Source organism: Trachypithecus francoisi, unplaced genomic scaffold (genome assembly GCF_009764315.1).
Source record: "Trachypithecus francoisi isolate TF-2019V2 unplaced genomic scaffold, Tfra_2.0 Lachesis_group4, whole genome shotgun sequence".
NCBI classification, from domain to species: domain Eukaryota; kingdom Metazoa; phylum Chordata; class Mammalia; order Primates; family Cercopithecidae; genus Trachypithecus; species Trachypithecus francoisi.
Window position 1 is genome coordinate 44134506 of NW_022681469.1, and position 19416 is coordinate 44153921.

A 19416-nucleotide genomic window follows, 5' to 3' on the forward strand; every position below is an offset into this window, starting at 1 on the left:
CAAGGAAGAAAATCTCTTTTGACTTTCTTTTGTGCAAGTCTCTACATTAAGACTTATATTTAGTATTTGGGGTTTGGATCACGTCATCCAAGATCCTAATTTTACAGATGAGCAAACTGAAGTCTATGTGAGGATGCCATGAGAAAGCAGTCACATACCATCCAAGAAGAGAGTCCTCATCAGAAACCAACCATTCTGGCACAGTGTTCTTGAACTCCCCAGCCTCCAGAACTATGAAAAACAAATTTATTCTGTTTAAGCTAACCCAGTCTATGGTATTTTGTTCTCACAGTGGAAACTGAGAATAACTTTTAAAACACCTATGTACAGTCTTTTAGAATTTAGAAGGACTTTTAGCGCTTTACAGTTTTATGACACAGGTTTTAAATTACTAGTTTCTAATAAATTAAGCAAATTTTGGTGGCTATGTTTCAAATAATAAGGCACACTAGATATCCTGACAGTTCTTCTTCCCATTATGTAATAATCAGACCTTGCATAAAATATAAAATATGTGGTATGCATGAGCTTGTGGGTAACAAAGAAAAGCCTGATACTCCCAGCGCCGTAACCACCATCATCATGTAAACTGAAACTCAAATGGTGAATAATACACAGGCACTCAAGGTGAGTTTACACAGAGGGTGAATGTTAATATCAGCATCAAGAGCTATCATGGAAGAGAGGGGAGCTAAAACTGAGGCTCTGAGTTAAGCCATGAAAGGATTACCTTGCTTCTAGGACTGCAGCTCCTTTTAGTTCCGAGGAGTAACAAAATTACAAGCTTTTTGGAGAAAAACATCCTACTTAGAGATCACACAATTTTCTGTAGATTAAGATCAATTACATATGAACTCTCAATTATAAGCCAATGTGTAATGTATTCACACAGCAGAATATTTTACAGCAGGGTTTGGCAAACATTTTTCTATAAAGGGTCAGATATTAAATAGCTTAAGCTTTGTGGGGCATATACAATCTCACATGTTTTTTACAACACTAACAATATAGAAATAATTCTTACCTCATGTGGTTTACGAAAACATAGGGTTGTTTGGATTTAGTACATAGGTCAGTGGGACATAGATTGCTAATCCCTGCTATATATGTCATTGAAAACCAATGAACATAAGTAATCAGCCTGAACATAAGTAACACAGAAAGACCCCATATCTACAAAACAATATTTAACACAATAAGACTCTATATCTCCAAAAAAAAAAAAAACTAACACAGTAGGACCCCATATCTACAAAATAAATGTTTAACACAATAACTCTATATCTACAAAAAAAATCTTACACAGTAGGACCCCATATCTACAAAAAAATATTTAACACAATAAGACTCCATATCTACAAAAAAAAAAAAAATCTAACACAGTAGGACCCCATATCTACAAAAAAAAAAAAAAATTTAAAATTAGGCGGGTGAAGTGGTGTGCATACACCTGTAGTCCTAGCTACTCAAGAAGCTGAGGTGAGAGGATAACTTGAGCCTAGGAGTTGGAGGTTCAGTGAGCTAGGATCTCACAACTTCACTCCAGCCTGGGTGACAGAATGAGACCCTATCTCTAAAAATATATACATATATATATATATCAATAACTAATGTTTAAAAGGATTAGAAATATAAACACAAAATTCAGTATAATTATTTCTTCTGGGGGGAAATAAATGAGAACACATAAGTAGATAAAATACTCTCAGTAATATTCTAGTTCTTAAATTGGGTGGTAGAATCACGGGGATCTTTTTCCATTATGTTTCGTAACTCATATAGATGCTTCGCACATTTTTACATTTCAAATTTTATGTCATTACAAATATCACTGTATCTCTAAATGATTTAATTTTATAAAAGTAATTTTATTCTTAGTAGGTCACTGGCTCTCCATGACATCATGCTTCTCACTACTAAAGGAAGAGTCATGGAGACTTTCAGGAGAAATACATGAATAAATTAATTGAGACAGATTTATATAAGTAATTATGAATCCCTTTCACATATATAAATATTATATATGTACATGTGGCCATAAAAAATTTAAAATTTGGAATACTGGATAAAGTAATCTATTTCCTGAAGTTTAAAACAGTTCATAAGATTATGTTTATATGACTCAAAGACAAAGGTTCAATGGCTATATTGTACAGCAGGAATAGTTATAACGTCTGTCAACCGTATGTACATATTTTCTAAATATACACATTACGCAAAGAAATTGTAAAACCTCAAAACTATAGTTCACCTAAAATAAATATGGCATTGTATACAGGGTGTTGGCTTGGTGCTAAGTAATTATGGGAAATAACGTGAATGTGATCCTTAAGTTATACAGGCTTATATCAGATTACTGCAAAAATCATGTAAAATTCCTTTTTCTAAGGGTCTGCAGGGGAAACACAGAATATTAATTTTCATGGCGTTCCATTCCAGTATTTCTTTAAGAATTATATGTCTGGATAAGGCAGTTACTACATACTAGCACTAACATAGTTGAAAACATTTCATGAGTTGAATGAGAATATTTCCATCCAAAAAGTGCCAAATAACAGGTCACCTCAAGTGAATGGAGAAAGGTATAATTATGGGTACATTTAATACCTGTAATGAATTGAAACTTTGAAAACTTGCCATTGTTTATATGTCATATACTGGTTATAAATAAAATTGTAAAAGGTATAGGACAAAGAGAATATTAAAACTTCAAAGATGTTATACATATATATATATATAGTATTTGTTATAGTGTGATGACATACTATATTATTCAGTTATATTCAATCTTGACTGCCAAGCAAAATATATTTGCCTAATCTGAAATTATGGATTTTTGTTTACTTTTCTCTTCAAATAATTTGGATTTAAGCTAGCATTTATAACTAATAAAGTCTGATAGATGATCAGATAAAGACTAAGAAAAAATTCACATGCTATAAGTTAAAATATGAATTGATGGAGGAAAAACCACTACCCTGTAATTAGTTGAGGTGATAAAAATAATGTTCATTAGGATTTCATGGAAAAAGTGAAGTAATACTACTTTATGTTACTCAGATAAACTGAAAATCTTTCACAAGCAATGTTTTAACTTTTAAAAAATGTAAAAATAAACTTTTGGCCAATGTCATAGATCCCCAAAGACAAATTTTTAGAAGTTTAAGTGCCAAAGATATTTAAGAGCTGGAATGAATAGCATTGTTACTGTCTTTCAAGTCATGATAATAACCTACGTAATAAGCCCTGAATTTTCAATCATTTTAATGGATTTGCTTGTTATTGATTATGTTGACCATTGCCAAGGAAACCTCAGCAAATAAATTTTTTAAATGTACTTAATCATTCATTCACTAGAAAACAAGATCTAGCAATTACATACTAAATATTGGTCAAAGTAGTGAAAAGTTTAAATTGTAGAATCTTTTTCTATTTTTCGTTTCTTGTTTTTTTTTTTTTTTAAGACAGAGTCTCCCTAGGTGACCCAGGCTGGAGTGCAGTGGCCAAGCATAGCTCACTGCAGCCTCAAAAGTCCTGAGTTCAAGTCATCATCCCACCTCAGCCTCCCAAGTAGCTGGATTACAGGCATGCACCACCACAAGAGGCTTAAATCATAATCTTCAGAATCACATTGTCTACTGAAATAATATGCTCTTAAATCTTAATTTGCTTTCTTTGCAATAATAAACAAAAAACTGTTAGATGTACTATAAATACTTTTAAATTAAAATATTATTTCACTTTTTTAACAGCCAGGTTTATTTTCTCAACATTTTCTAACATAGATCATCAAAATAGCACATTTTCATCATACCTTGACCATCTTATTTTGTTTCTTTTCATGGATATATTTGTAGTGAATATTTCTAAGTATTTATAATGTGCAATATTTTGTTAAGAAAATGGATGCATGCTCAGTGTAGAGAAATTAGTAAACAGTGAAGTATAAATAAGCATTAAATATTCAGATTTCCACTACAAATAAATGATCTCTGTTAATATTTTGGCATGCCTTCTGATCTGGTTTGGCTGCATCCACACACAAATCTCATCTTGAATTCCCACCTATTGTGGGAGGGACCTGGTAGGAGATGATTGAATCACTGAAGTGGGTCTTTCCCATGCTGTTCTTGTGATAGTGAATAAGTCTCACAAGATCTGATGGTTTTGTAAGGGGGAGTTTCACTGCACAAGCTCTCTCTTTTCCAGATGCTGTCCATGGAAGACGTGACTTGCTCCTCCTTGCCTTCCACCATGATTGTGAGGCCTCCTCAGCCACATGGAACTGTAAGTCCACTAAACCTCTTTCTCTTGTAAATTGCGCAGTCTCAGGTATGTCTTTATCATCAGCACGGAAATGAACTAATACACCTTCTTTGAGACACAGATTTAGATATAAGCATGGGTCTGGGTATGAATATAGGTCAATAGGTAAATAGATATGTCTGAAGCAGGAAGTAAGGATATTCTTGCATGCCTCAGAACCTATAACCAATGGCTACAAAAAAGCATTTTAGAAAAATGCTAGGATGCTGAAGAGTAATATGTGAGTTTATGTAGGATATATGAGTCATGGTAATTGTAATTATTTCCCAGCACCTTCTACTCCAAGTGTGGGCCACAGGCCGGTGCCATCAGCATTACCTAGGAGCTTGTCAGAGATGCAGAACGTCAGGTCTCATTTCTTGCATATGAATCAGAATCTGTACTTTAACAATATTCTACTGATTTACACACACATTAAAATTTGAAAAGCACAGGCTGGGCACGGTGGCTCATGCCTGTAATCCCAACACTTTGGGAGACTGATCACAAGGCAGATCACAAGGTCAGGAGTTCGAGACTAGCCTGACCAATACGGCAAAACTCCATCTCTACTAAAAATACAAAAATTAGCTGGGTATGGTGGCTCGCGCCTGTAATCCCAGCTACTCAGGAGGTTACAGTGAGCTGAGATCGCAACATTGCACTCCAGCCTGGGTGACAGAGCAAGACTCCATCTCAAAAAAAAAAAAAAAAAAAAAAAAATTTTGAGAAGCACCACCCTAGATGCTTTGTGAGCCATATACAGCAAGTAGAGGTGGTGTATTGGGATCACATTTTTAGTTAGGCACAATAGGTACAAGTGTTTAAGAGCCCACAATAACTTAAGGGACTCATGAAATAGTTTTAATTTATTTTAAAATCAAAATTAAAAAATAAACTTTTATATGGAAGTATTTTAATATGTAATCTTAGTATATTTCATCTTTATTCCAGTGCAACTCTAAAATATAATTGCAATATGTTTCTTTGTGGAGGAAGGGGCCCAGGAAAGCAAAAATTCCTAGGGCCCACAAAAGTCATAATATTACCTTGTGGCAAATAACAAAACACCCCCCAAAATGAAAGAAATCCTGGGCAGATGTCTCAGTGACATCTCCTTTTTTTAATCTCTGTCATTAACTGTTAGATCTACTTTCCAGAAAGAATTACAGATTCCCCCCGAAAAAAAGATCTTACTATAAATCAATCATTTGTATGCAATTAGTACGCCTACTAATGTCCATAAATGTTCATTTTAAAAGAAAACCTACTGTACTTACTTTTAAAATGTCTTCTGTTTTTAAATTTGCATGACTTCACAGGTATTTTCAAATGCCAATAAACGTTTCTCTAGCTTGGTTTTAATGACCATGTTAAATTTCATCATATAAAATAAAAACTTCTAGTGAATTATTTTCTACTTGTTGCTATTATAAGTAACACTATGATAAATAAATATCCTTGTTGCAAATCCATGATTATTTTCTTCAGAGAAATTCCTAAAGTGAAATTATTGGTTCATTGCATATATACTTTTTAAACATGTATAGTTTTTGCTAACTTTCAATTTTGATACTTTCAAACTTATAGAAAAATTGCAGGAACCATGCAAGGAACTCCTCCATTACCTTTCCCTAGATACATCGATTTTGCCCCATGCCCCATTTGCTTTGTGTTCTGCATTCTCTGTCTTGCTCTCTTTCTTTCTCTCTCTGTCTCTCTCTTTCTCCCTCTGTCTCTCTATCTCTATCTCTCTCTTCATCTCCCTCTTTCCCACAAGCATTTGAGAGTAAGTTGATACAAATCTGTCCCTTAGCCACTGAAGAAATATTTGGTGTGTTTTTCCCCAAAGCAAAGATATGACCACATGAACACAATTATGAAAATCAGGGAATTAACACGGGCATACTGCTATTATCTATTGTGCACTCCATATTTCAGTGTAGCCAACTGTGCTACCAATATTCTTTAGAGGTTCCCACTGCCATCTCCTACCTCCTCACCCCAGAATCCATTTCAGGGTTCACATCACATTTGTTGTTATTCAGTCACCTTTAGTCTGACACAGCTCCACATTGTTATTCTTGTTCTTGACAATTTTTGTTTGGTTAGTTTTTGTTTCAAATTTTTGTGGGCACATAGTAGGTGTATATATTTATGGGATACATGAGATGTTTTGATACAGACATGCAATGTGAAATAAGCACAGCATGGGGAACGGACATTTTATGTTAGTGATATTTATTACAAAATAACTCTTCAAATAATATTGCTTCTTTTGAGAGAAAGCACATAAGCATGTCCATTTCTTCCTATCTTTATAACATTGAATATTAATGTTCTTTTTCAGCTTTCTCATCTGATAAACACAATATACATTTTGTTTTTCTTTAGATATTCATTTCCTAGATTACAAGTGAAGTTGAATATTTTTTCATATATATGTAACCAATTTTTTTCTTTTCACATTAATTATTATTTCATGTCTTTTGCTTATTCTTCTATTTGAGACTTTGTCTTTTTAATTGATTTATAAATATATTTCAATTTTTGTATAATAAAGATTCTACCCTTTTGCTGACAAATATTTTTCCTTAGGTCATTCATGGTGCTTGATAAAGAGAAGCTTTTCATTTGTATGTAGTAATACATAATCAATATTCCTTACTGATGCTTTTGCCTTTGGAATTGGGCTTGACAAAACCTTTCCTACTCATATCAATATCCTTCTAAATTTTCATCTAATTATTTTATTACGTTTTACTTTTGAGCATTATAAAGTATATTTTTGTATCTAACTTACATTTGCAAAAACTGTAATTAATTATTCCCACTGATTTGGAATGTCAACTTTAAACTATATTAATCATACTAAATACTGACCAAAATAAATTTGCATCCAAATTCAATATTTTAGAAGTCACAGGAATAATAGAACTTTATAGCAGAAGAAATCACAGGATATAATTTATTAATGAAGATAAAGGAAACATGTGTTTTTGATGATTCAAAACAGAAAATAATTTTCCTTTTTAAAAAGGAATTTAAAATTGTGTTTTGTTGTTGTTTTGTCTGGGGCCTGACATTTTAAGCTGGGGCCTTACACGTAAAAATTTAGTAATATGTATAAACATCTGGAGAATATTTTTTAATAAAGGGAAAGAGGCAATTTTATTATTTACATTTAAAATAGACCATATAGAAATTAGCTTCTTTATTTGTCCATTTATTTTTAACTCCAAATCACCTGACTTAAAATGTTGATGCTTAAGAGGATAAATATCTCTAGCATCAATTAAAAAGATATCTAATACATTTGGACTGCAGCCTACTAACCATGTACCCCTTATATTACATAAGATGGCACATTCATTGCCAAACATACGTTTTATAAATTAAACGAATTTTAGTGTAAAGCTGTTTAATGAAACTAGCAAATTTAGACTTGTTTAAATGTCAGTAAAATATTAAGTACCATATGTTCTCTGCCAAGTAGTTTTTGGAAGCACATGAAATTAATTGTTAAAAAGAGAATTTATCGACTTAAAGTACTTCACAATCAATGTTATCATTTAATGCATCTTTTGGCAATTATTAAACCCTAGGGAACAGCATGAATATCCTTATCAAGTCTGGAAAGACACTAATGGGGAGGAGAATGGACTGACGCTTGCATTTACATGTGGGTATAAGCTCAGAGAAAAATGAAGGGAAAAAACCATAAAAATGCCCTCAGGCTCAATGCCCAGGATGGATATATTGTGCAGCCACCAGAGTGTCCAATAGCATCATTTCCTTCATTAATCTGGTGTTTTATTCCTTTTCTTTTGTTTTTTCTTTTTTGGATGCTTTTCAATTTTTAAGATAGCTAGAATTATTTTATACATCTGTATGCATTATTTACTTCTTAGATGATTAGTTCATATCCATGATTAATAAAAATGTCATATTAAGAACTTTATATGGTCAAAAGTGTGTGAAAAGGTTCAGATTGGTTAAATTTAGAAGTTATTAATGATAATAACGTAACTATTAAGCACTATTATTGCCAGGCACCGTTCTAAGCATTTTACGATTATTATTTTATTTACTCATCCAAGCTATCATATGAGGTGTTTACTTAGTTTTGTCTCTATGTTACAGATGAGGAAACTGAGGAAAGATGAAGTTCAATAACCATTTTATTTTTAAAACTTCATGGAAAACTGAAATATGTACTTCTCTGACTTGGGAAGCGTGATTATTAAATATAATTGTTATATTATATTTAATATATGTTATGTTATTTAAAAAATGTAATTTTTTAAGTCTCAAGATCATAAATAGCTCTGTTTTTAACATAAATGATACTCACACTATTATAAGTATCAGCAGGCAAATAATTAAATTTGGAGTTTTGTTTGTTTTATCTTTGTTTTGTTTTTAGTTTTGATGTTTCAGTGAACATCTGGTTGAACTCTCAGTCTAAAAATCTGATTGAAAGACAAAAAGCTATTTAGATATTTGATGAATCTGCATAATCAGTTTCCAGTTAATCTATTAGGTTGACACAAACATAATTGTGGTTTTTGTCATTAAAAGTAATGACAGGCCAGGTGCAGTAGCTCACACCTGTAATCCCAACACTTTGGGAGACTGAGGCAGGTGATCACCTGAGGTCAGAAGTTCAAGACCAGCCTGGCCAACATGGTGAAATCTCGTCTCTCCTAAAAATACAAAAAATTAGCCAGGCATGGTGGCAGGCACCTGTAATCCCAGCTACTTGGGAGGCTGAGGCAAGAGAATTGCTTGAACCCGGGAGGCAGAGGTTGTCATGAGCCAAGTTTATGCCACTGCACTCCAGCCTGGGCAACAAGAGCAAAACTCCATCTCAAAAAAAAAAAAAAAAAAAAGTAATGACAAAAGCCACAATTATGTTTGCACCTACTTAATAGGTGAGGCAACTTTTTTTTTGAATAAGGACAAGAAGACTGCACATAGTATAGAGGATGGAGGTGAGGAGCTGAAGTCCTGGTGCACTGTGAGGGATATAAATGGAAGGGGTAATAATGTTTCCCATTAACAACCTGAAACATAGGGATTGTGCCAAAAAATACCCTCCCCTATCTTCTGTTTCTACCATTAATGACATTCACACCATCTCCTCCTAACAAGCAATATGAGATGCTTTTCTTCTAGAAGTCTCAGATGTCTTCATAAAACCATAAGGAAAGGCTGTGGCTGATTGTTTAACCAAAACTGTATGATTGTAAGAGTTTGAAACAGTCATTAACACAAGGTTAAATAGTCTAAGTATGCAAGTTTTGCAGCTGACCTTAATATTTGATGCAATGCTTTACATTATTACCACATGACATAGGTGATATTGTAGAGTGTTTCTGTGAAAGTCATGGCAGGGTTATATTGTTTCACTGGTAGAATCATAAAGTTTGGGCTTTTTAGCACTGCATTTACTGTAATTAAGCTAAGTAAGAAATATATAGCTTAAAACTAGTAAGGTTTTTGTATTAGTCAATTTTCACACTGCTGATAAAGACTTACATGAGACTGGGTAATTTACAAAAGAAAGAAGTTTAATGATCTACAGTTCCACATGGCTGGGGAGGCCTCACAATCATGGTGGAAGGCAAGGAGGAGCAAGTCACAACTTACATGGATAGCAGCAGGCAAAGAGAAATATTGGGCAGGGAAACTCCTCCTTATAACACTGTCAGAGAGATTTTGTTTATTCACAAGAGCAGGGAAACAACTGCCCCCATGATTCAATTACCTCCCACTGGGTAACTCCTACAACACATGGGAATTCAAGATGAGATTTGGGAGGGGACACAGCCAAACCATATCATTCTGCCCCTGGCCCCTCCCAAATCTCATGTCCTTAGATTTCAAAACCAATTATGCCTTCCCAACAGTCCCCCCAAAATCTTAACCCATTTCAGCATTAATTCAAAAGTCCATAGTCCAACGTCTCATCTTGAGACAAGGCAAATTCCTTCTGCCTATGAACCTGTAAATCCAAAAGCAAGCTAGATATTTCCTAAATACAATGAGGGTACAGGCATTGGATAAATGCATCCATTCTAGATGAGATAAATTGGCCAAAACAAAAGGGCTACAGGCCCCATGCAAGTCCAAAATCCAGTAGGGCAGTCAAATCTTAAAGCTCCAAAATGATCTCCTTTGACTCCCATGTCTCACATCCAGGTCACACTGAAACAAGAGGTGGGTTTCCATGGTCTTTGGCAGCTGCACCCCTGTGGCTTTGCAGGGTACAGCCTCCCTCCCCACTGCTTTAACGGGCTGGCATTGAGTGTCTGTAGCTTTTCCAGGTGCACAGTGCAAGCTGTCAGTGGATCTACTGTTCTGGGGTCTGGAGAATAGTGTCCCACTTCTCACAGCTCCACTAGGTGGTGCCCCAGTAGAGACACTGTGTGGGGGCTCCGACCCCACATTTCTCTTCCGAACTGCCCCAGTAGAGGTTTCCCATGAGAGCCCTGCCCCTGCAGCAAATTACTGCCTGGATATCCAGGCATTTCCATACATCCCCTGAAGTCTAGGCAGAGGTTTCTAAACCCCAGTTCTTTACTTCTGTGTACTTGCAGGCTCAACACCATATGGAAGTTGCCAAGGCTTGGGGCTTGCACCCTCTGAAGCCATGACCCAAGATCTACATTGGTCCCTTTGGAGGGACCACGACTGGAGCTGCTGGGATGCAGGGCGCCAAGTGCCTAGGCTGCACACAGCGTGGAGACCCTGGGCCTGGCCCACGAAACCATTTTTTCTCCTAGAGCTCAGCTCCTATGATGGGAGGAGCTGCCTTGAAGACTTCCGACATGCCCTGGAGACACTTTCCCCATTGTCTTGGTGATTAACAATTGGCTCCTCATTACTTATGCAAATTTCTGCAGACGGCTTGAAATTCTCCTCAGAAAATGGGTTTTTCTTTTCTATCACATTGTCAGGCTGCAAATTTTTCTGAACTTTTATACTTGGCTTCCTTTATAAAACTGAATGTCATTAACAGCACCCAAGTCACTTTTGAACGCTTTGTTGCTTATATATTTCTTCCACTAGATGCCTTAAATCATCTCTCTGAAGTTCAAACTTCCACAAATCTCTAGGGCAGGGGCAAAATGCTTTCTTTGCTAAAACATAACAAGTGTCATCTTTTATCCAGTTCCCAAGAAGTTCCTTATCTCCATTTGAGACCACGTCAGCCTGGACTTTATTGTCCATATTGCTACTGAGCTTTTGATCAAAGCCATTCAACAAGTCTCTGGGAAGTTCCAAACTTACCCACAGTTTCCTGTCTTCTGAGCCCTCCAAACTGTTCCTACCTCTTACCCAGTTCCAAAGTCGCTTCCATATTTTCGGGTAACTTTTCAGCAATGTCCCACTCTAGTGGTACCGATTTACTATATTAGTCAGTTTTCACGCTGCTGATGAAGACATACCCAAGACTGGGCAATTTACAAAAGAAAGAGGCTTAATGACTTACACTGCCACACAGCTGGGGAGGCCTCACAATCATGGCAGAAGGCAGGGAGGAGCAAGTCACATCTTACATAGATAGTGGCAGGTAAAGAGAGAGATTGGGCAGGGAAATACCCCCTTATAATACTGTCAGATATCATGAGACTTATTCATTATCACAAGAACAGCACAGGAAAGACCTGCTTCCATAATTCAATTACCTCCCACTGGGTCCCTCCCACAATACATGGAAATTCAAGATGAGATTTGGGTGGGGATACAGCCAAACCGTATCAGTTTTGTACAGACCAAAGGAAACTATGGAGTTTAGTGAGATAGTGAGGTAACAGAAAAGTCTCCTCCAGCTCATTCTATCTCCCACTGAAAGACCCATATATCTCCTTTTTGTTAACACTCTGCATATGAATGCTAAAAGGTGAATAATATGTTAGTGAAGAAAAAAGAGAAATGGAAAGAACTAACATTGGCTGAGCACCTGGTACAGGTCACACCAAGGAACCGGGAAGATCTGTAGAAGACCTCACAATAACCTGTAAAGGAGATGATGGTGTTATCTCTATGAGAGAGGAAAAGAAAATAAATCTCATCATGAAGTAAAATAACTTCTAAGTTACTATAAATTGTAAGTTTACACTACGGTTAGGTAGTAGATACATGATTCAAACTCTGGTCTTTTTGTATTCTAAGTTTATATATATATATATATATATATATATATATTATCTTTAGTGCTGTAGATTAAATAATTTATCAATTATTTGCCAAATTAGCAAATAAATGGAATTACTGGAATTAGCTACCTAGCAAAACCTAGCAAAAAAGGGTCATGGACAAAACTGATACATTTTGGTCACTACAGTATTTTAAAAATACAAAGAGAGAGGAAGTGAGAAAGCAGAGGGGTCACTATTGAGTATTGGAAGGAAAAAGAAATAGTCAAAGGAGCAAAAGATGTGAGAGATAAATGTTGTCTCGATAACTTTGTCTATGTGTTGTCATAAGAAAATGTTGGCCATGAGCTTAAGTGAAACTGGAATAAAATAACATATATGAAAGCATCTAGCATCGAGCCTGTCAAATAGATGTTAGTTAAATATTACTTTTCTCCTCTGAGAAACTCTTTTCATCTGACTCTAATGTCACTTTGTGCCCCGGTCCTGCACCTATATTGCTCGTTCTTTTTGCATTTGTATTTCCAGAAGGCAGTATTATGCAGAGGAAAACCATGAGCTATGAAGTCACAGAAAACCAACTGTGACTCTATGACTTACTGTGTGGTACTTACTGTGGCTGTGTGGCTTTGGACAAGTTATGTGACCGCTCTGAGTCTCAGACATGTTTTCTGATTTGATCTACATAGCCCAAATCTCCAATCATAAAGCGATGTATCTTCTGTTTACTCCCTTCCTTAACTTCTAGGGCAGTGGTATCCAATGTGACTTGCATCAGATTCACGTACAGAACCTTAAAAATACATATGTCTGTGCCCCACTCTAGATCAGCATTGTCTAATACAAATATGATGCCAGCTACGTATGTAACTTTAAATTTGCTAGTCCCCCCACATTGCTAAAGTGAAAACAAATAGGTTAAATTAATTTCAATGATATATTTTATTTAACCCAATACATTAAAAACATTATATTTCAATGTACAAAAGTTATTATAAATAATATTTTATAATCTTCTTTTTGTACTCAGTCTTATAAAACCATCTCAGTTCAGGCTAGCCACATCTGAAGTACTCAATAGTCGAAAATGGCCAGTGGTGCCCATACTGGACAGTGCAATCCTAGATCTCTGTCTTGTTCTGGCATTATTTTGGGGAAGTGACTACTGTTTTCAGCCTAGTGCAGTTGGGGAGACATATCATATTCCAAATCTCTGTCCTTTCAACCTTTCTAAAGAAGCTGTTATGAATCTCTCTCTTTAAAAAATGCTATTCTAATTCTATCTGGAATGCCAAGGCATCTCAATTCAACTTTGATTCATACATACTATACAAATACTATGAGCACACTATGCAAATGAACAAAAGTCTATAATCCCGTAAAGAAAAATACATGAATTTTGGTGTTTTTGTTGTTGCCTTACATGTCCATTTTCTTTCTAAATTATCTTTGTTGCAGGAATGAATAATTGAATTAAATGATTGTTGAATTCAACTATTGAAATGATTCCAAAATTCTAGTCCTGCAATGCTAAAAAAGATGTCCCCCAGTATATTCTGTTCTATGGAGTGGGAAGACTATATAACCTTTTATCAGCTTAATCACAAAGTTCATTTAAACAGAGCTCCCTGAGGACTGTAGGGTTTCACTCTTTATGGTGTACAATTATCTTTAGCCAGTAAGTGCATGAAATAAACTACAGAATAAACTGGTTCTCAGTTCAAATTTTAAAAATCATGTTGTGAGAGATAAACATAGCATGTGAGCAAACATGGCTTGCTGCTCAATTGTTCAAAAATGTATCCACACAAACGATTGTTGGGGTAATTATTAGTGCTAAAAATATGTGAAGTTGCAGTGACTGTGCATTTGAAGTCTAGTATGTGTCATTTGTTTTATTCATGATAAACAGATCATTTAGATGGAAAAATCCCATCTGCTTAGATATATCTCTTATTATTTATGAGAACCATGTTTAGGAATGCAGGCAGCACATGTGCATAATTAATCCTGAAGAGAATTAGACATTGTTTGATTCACAGCTGAATGCAATTAGCATTAGGAAGTTTACATATGTTGGCAATAACACAGATTAGCAACTAAAGTGCTTGTTAAAAAATTTAACCTGAGGCTGCTGGAGCAGACCTCTCTTAATGATGCTTTAAATGTTGTTGATGAAGTAATAATCAATTTTGTTTTATAAATAGTAAATCAAGAATTTAGGTCTAATTAACAGTGCTACAGATCACTTCACTTACATATCAGATGTACTTGTGATATGTACTATGAACTTTCTTTGAATCTTGTGTGCAAACAGTTGTTATGGAGCAGACATGATCCTTTCTAGAAAAAAAAAAAAAAAATACTATTTTCCAGCTAGAGAAGGGTGACTATCTACCTTTCAGACGGACTCATCTAGAGGTGTCTAGCATGAGAATTCTGTCTTTGTCTCTTTGCTGCTTTTAATTGTGGGAGAAACAATGTCCTCTCCTTCACAAGCAGAGCCATTAGCCAGCTTACAGACTGTGAAACAGAGTCATCTAATGGGGAGGGAGGAGAGAATGGAAATGACGAAAATGAGGCCAAAAGTAAAATTGAGCTGTAATTGTTTGCACTTCAACTTTGAGAAGTTCGCCATTAATTAAAACGTTTCTGCATCACTCACCACCAGACTGGCAAGAAGGAGGTAAGGCTGTGAGAGAGGCAGCCCTGGAGCCTTCCAGAAAGCAAGCAAGGCCTTTTAACAAACATCTCTAGTACACAACTGCAGCAGAATCATGGGGAGGCAGTGAGGCACACTCTCATGTGACATTACTCACATAGCCCTTATTTGTGGTTTTGACTTTTCCTGTGCCTCATTATAAATTAGCATTATACATTTTCAGAATCAATGGGAATAGAAATGCTATTTATTCAGGAAACATTTACCACATTTCACAGAGTCTAAGTCTCACATTTATTTTTTCATACTTTAGCATCTCTGAAATGTAAGATGCAGTGATAACCATCTCAGAGTTCATTGGCAATATTTTTTCTTTAGTACATAAATAATGGTAACAGCATCTTAGATCCAATTATTAGTCCATTATTATTAAATATTATATAATTCTTAAATACTAAGTTAAATAATATTACATATTATTAGATATTATGCAGTTATCATAAATGCCTCTTCTGTGCCAACCAGTGTGCTAGGGATGAGGAATAAATGAGAAGATGTGATATGATGTGAGAAACGTTATAATAAGGGTATATACAAACAGAATGCTTGCAATTGAAAACTGCAGAAACTTCATTAACTTGGGGCTCAACAGGTATGTGCACATGAGATTTTGTAACAGGCCTGTCCATTTACAAAGAGTCATCATTATAATGACTCTTGAGTGATAAGCAATGACAGCAGACAATTCCAGAATGGAAGCTCTATGTGGGCAGGAACTTTTTAACTATTTGTTCACCGCTGAGCTCTCAATACTGAGAACAGTGCTTGGCACATAGAAATCACTCAGTAACTCCCTGTTGAATGAAAGAAGTCGCCAATCCAAGAGTAAGCAATCTGGCCTGCCCATCTGTTTACCTATACCCTGTAAGCAAAGATAGATTTTGCATTTCCAAATGGTTGGAAAAAAAATCAAGGGAAGAATAATATTTCATGACATAGTAAAATTACATAAAATTCAAATTCCCTTATCTATAAATTTTATTGGCACACATCCACATCTTTTCAATTGCATTTTGCCTGTGGCTGTTTTCTTGTTACAATATCAGAGTTGAGTAGTTATAAAAGGAGCCTTATGGTCCACAAATCCAAAAATAGCCAGATAGTAATGCCTGGCCATTTACAGAAAGTTTGGTGACCACTGGACTATGCTGTTGTCAGAGACAGTGGCTATCACGAGATTGTGTTCAGCTCAGTTGTTCTCTGCCCTCACCAATTCCGTCACCATGGAATCCCCTCTTGCTCCTCATCCCACTGGACCCAGAAATTTGTACATCATCACTGGTAACATACAAGATGACAGGGAAGCAAATCCATTCCTAGGCCCCCCCAAAACTCCTTAAAATTGTCCCTTGACCCTCATAAAATTAAATTAATTTTGTCTCTCTTGGTAGAAATGCATAAGCTGAATTGTATATATTAAAGCTTAATGATAATACCTCCTGGTAATGATCAAATTTGGTACAACTTTAATCCATTTGGCTTCTATCCAAGAAGACCCATTAGAGAAAGAAAGTACCAGCTGACTTTCATTATAAAAATACTTTATGTGCTATGTGTTCCTGAGACGTGAACCTAGAGAGTGTTATGCTTTTAATTAAAGATTATCAGTTTGAAAAATCCCCTTCTCTTTCCCATCTGCTCTGTGCTAGTTGATTTCACTTGTCCACTAGGAGTTGAGTGACTACAAAAGAATCACAAAGTATTGGCAGATGGGCAGGGAGCCAGCACAGTCTGAGGGTGTCTGAGATCACAGCTGTGTTGCCAGTGAATCAGCAGTTCACACACAGTTCCACTGGATCCTGGTACAGTCACTGACAGTACGTAAAATGCAGCCTTCAATGGGGAGGAATGTAGGCACTGATAGAGAAAGCCTATGCATTTATTTTAATGCTCTGAGTTCTCTTCCTGCCTTCTCATCAGCAGAACCTGCTAGAAACAGGAGTTAATTTTTCTGCTTACAAACGGAGGCAAAAACTATTCCATTATTATTGACTCACTAATCTCTAGGCACCATGAGGATAGGGGCCAATTCCATCTTTTTCATGGCTCTTTGTATTCCCATCATAGGGGGATATAGCATAGTGTAGTGCATAGCCAATACATCTTTCTTGACTAAAGAGATATCCCACACAGGCATTAGTATAGTTGGGTTTCCTTATAACTCTTTGTATCTGCAATTCTTTGCTATCTCCAATCTGTTGATATTATGGAGTCTTTCTTAATGCAGAGACAGATATAAATGTGTGGGGAAAAAAACTCCTTCAAAAAGTAAATGGGAGGGGGAAAGGGACAGTTGGTTAAAAAATAGTAAGAATCCAAGATAATGTTACTCATTAGCCACTAACTTATCATCCATTATTATTCCAATATAAGTTAGTAAGATCAGCATTCTCTAAGAACATAGAGCTAAGAAAAAAAAAAAAAAAAAAAAAACCAGGACTGCAAAAATCGTTAAAGATTTGAATCAATTATAAAAATATAGAGAATAGGGTAATGTCAACAGGCCAAATCTACAGTCCTTTATTGGGAAACTATTGAGTAAACAAAAGGCACTTGAAAGGAGATGCTAAAACTGAGGAAGAGAGCTTGTTTCGGAGAGTACTAAGTCCCCAGTATTCATTTCCCCCTTTCGTCTTTTCATTACTCACGTGCGTGCACGTGTGCGCACATACACATATACACACATACACACACAGTTTTAGCAAAAACAACTCAACTTGCTAGATATTTTCTAGCTTTGTATTTTCTTTATTTGTTGTTAAGTGTGTCCATATGTCCAAATTCTGGCCAAGGTGAGGTAGGCAGAGATGATATTTGCAACTTCTAAATCATCCCCTTAAAGGAAGCTGCTTATCCTCCAGCACATCGTTCTCCTTCTTGTGTGCAAAAACAAGGGCCCAGTACTGGCAATCTGATGTATTAGTCTGCAAGGACTGCCATAACAAAATGCCACAGATTGGGTAGCTTAAACAACAAAACAACAGGAGTTTATTTTCTCACATTTCTAGGGGCTAGAAATTCAAAATCAAGGTGCCATCACATTTGGTTTCTTCTGGGACCTCTCCTGCTGGTTTGCTGGTTTTGCTGTCTTCACATGCCCTCTTCTCTACACATACAGAGAAGAGAGAGCTCTGTGTCTCTTCCTCTTCTTATAAGGCCACCAGTCCTATAGGATTAAGGCCTCACCCTCATGACCTCATTGAAACTTTACGACTTCCCTGTAGGCCCTGTCTCCAAATACATTTGCATTTGGGGTTAGGGCTTCAGTATATGAATGGGGGAAGGGATACAGTGACTGCCAGCTTCAAGGATGTCCCCTAAGGTGGTGGTAGAGTACTGCAATGGAAGACATTTGTCCTGGGTGATTGTCTGAATAGAGTCATATGACCTCTTTGGACTACCTACTCCTCTCTTGACTGTATGTGTCATTCACTGGATTTCTGGATGCATTTGTTACTGTAGCCATATCCTAACTAGTAAGGCTTAAAAGAGGAATTCCAGAATAAACTTTCTCTTACTTCACAACTCTATTTGGGGCAATCTTTCTAAGAGAAAACAAAAAACTGAACAGGCCATCCATCCTCTTATCTGAATTTCTTCTTGAATGTGGTTTCAGTTTCTGTTTAATACTAATCTAAATGTATCCAAATAAGCAAATACTTAAATATCACAGTCTCATCTTTCACATAATAGCTCTCTAATCTGTGTCAGCCAGATTAATTTTGGTCTTTGTATTAGTGCATTTTTACAATATAAAGTACTACCTAAGACTGGGTAATTTATAAAGAAAAGCAGTTTAATTGACTCACAGTTCTGCATGGTTAGGAAGGTCTCAGGAAACCTACAATCATGGCAGAAGGTGAAGGGGAAGCAAGGCACGTATTACATAGCGCGCCAGAGAGAGACACAGAAGTAGGAAGCACCACGTCTTTATCAAACAACTAGATATCACAAGAACTCTATCAGAATAACAGCAAGGAGGAAGTCTGCCCCCATCACTCAATCACCTTCAATCAGACCACTCCCCCAGCACGTGGAAATTACAATTAAAGAGGAGATTTTGTTAAGGACACAGAGCCAAACCATATCAGTCATAATTTGTAATAGATGTGAAGATACCAAAGGTAAACATTTTTCAGATGTTGGTATAATCATATTTCTACCAAATTCATGTTACCAACTAGAAAGACAATGCTCATTTTATAAAGTATGTACATTTATAAA